We start from the raw sequence: 1,554 nt of genomic DNA, 5'->3' as shown, positions 1-1,554 counted from the left end.
GGATCTGGTGGTTCAGTGCTCCACTTTGACTCCCCAGAGGTTCCTATTTTCCGACTGGACCTTAACGCACCACGAGATGCGCAGGGGTCCAGAAGATGCGTTGGCCAAATGCTTTCTTTTCCTGCAATGATATGACCCGTTAGTCCTTGGCTAGTGGCTGTGCTTTGTGTGCCATTTGCTGACGTGTGGTTCAAGTGTGTGGCGGGAGGTCCAAACCGTCCGTGGGAGTGACCTGTCCGGGAGAGGGGCGCTTCCCTCTGAGCGTGTGAGAGTTATCGCTTCTCGGCCTTTTGGCTAAGATCAAGTGTAGTATCTGTTCTTATCAGTTTAATATCTGATACGTCCCCTACCCGGGGACCATATATTAAATGGATTTCTGGAACAGGGAGATGGAATAGGGGCTTGCTCCGTCCACTCCACGCATCGACCCGGTATTGCAGTATCTCCAGGAACGGTGCACCCCCTCCCTCACCATGTGCAATAACAGCTTACGCTCGCCCCAGCTCTTTCTCCAGCTGCAAACACACATCGGCCCATAACTTTGGACTTGCAGCCACTGCCAACGGGACGTGTGGTATGCAGGGGCTTACGCTTTACATCTCAAGCGCTCATGCTTGCCGTCAACATCGCATACACAGCCAAAAGCTTTGTGTACAATATTTCGCTGCGATCGCCTCTTCTTGGTGGTAAAAATCCTTGCCTTCCTGTGGCATTGGTTATTACCAGCTCTTGGGAGGAAATTCCACACATTCCTGTTGGAAAGTCTTTCAACTTTCAGTGGCCCAGAGGACTTCTGTCCCTGTACTCTGCCGGACTAATACCGTGACCGGGCCGAGCAAGTGATGTCGTGACTCGATCTCTGCCGGAAGCTCCTCCAGAAAGCCCTAAACTTTACTCCAAACGACTTGAACTGTATACTGTCACTGCCATTTAATAAAGGTTTTGATGTCAGCTTTAGATCTGCTGCCCTTTGGAGGGACTTCTGGGCACGATTTGAAAATGCCAAAACCCAGTTTGCTGCTTTCATTGTGGAGAAACTGACTGACAATGCTTCTAAAACAGTTATTGTCAGAATGTTCAATGAGACGGTGAATGCAGAGGACATTTGTCTGTGGCCGGGTAGATATTGCACGGTTAAAGGCCAGGCTACTGTAGAGGTAATTCTGAGCCTAAAAAATCAACACTGCAGAGGGTATTAAAGAAGAGAGAGAGAGCTCATAATGAAGGACAGGAGTCAGCATTAGTCTAGAAACATCAAGGCTTAAGCATTGCTTTGAAGCAAGAGCATAAGCACTTAGGTGATGCTTTCTCACTATGATGACGTCAAGGCTCACACAGGTCAAGTAACATTCTGTAAGAGAACAAGCCTGCACTGACCACAACTGCCATGCCTAAAGGCATATCAAGGTCTTACCTAATTAGAATGTATCCAGTCAGCCATCCTTGTGTAGAAAAACAAGATCACTAATCATCGGCCAGAGTCCAAGATCTGCAAACCTAAGGTACATCTGGCCCAATTAAAAATTGTTGTCTTACCAGAAAGCCTTACACTGG

The 1,554-nt window shown here is 48.1% G+C and overlaps 1 non-coding gene across 1 annotated transcript; it reads left to right on the top strand.

Moving 5' to 3' along the window:
• The first annotated feature begins 274 nt into the window (after window positions 1–274).
• LOC115377173 (U2 spliceosomal RNA) lies at window positions 275–465 on the top strand. Its single transcript, XR_003929926.1, has one exon. It is a non-coding gene; the product is annotated as a U2 spliceosomal RNA (small nuclear RNA).
• The last annotated feature ends 1,089 nt before the right edge of the window (window positions 466–1,554 follow it).

This window comes from Myripristis murdjan, chromosome 18 (genome assembly GCF_902150065.1).
Source record: "Myripristis murdjan chromosome 18, fMyrMur1.1, whole genome shotgun sequence".
Lineage (NCBI taxonomy): Eukaryota > Metazoa > Chordata > Actinopteri > Holocentriformes > Holocentridae > Myripristis > Myripristis murdjan.
The sequence above is the reverse complement of the archived record's forward strand: the minus strand, read 5'-3'. Positions and strand labels throughout refer to the sequence as shown.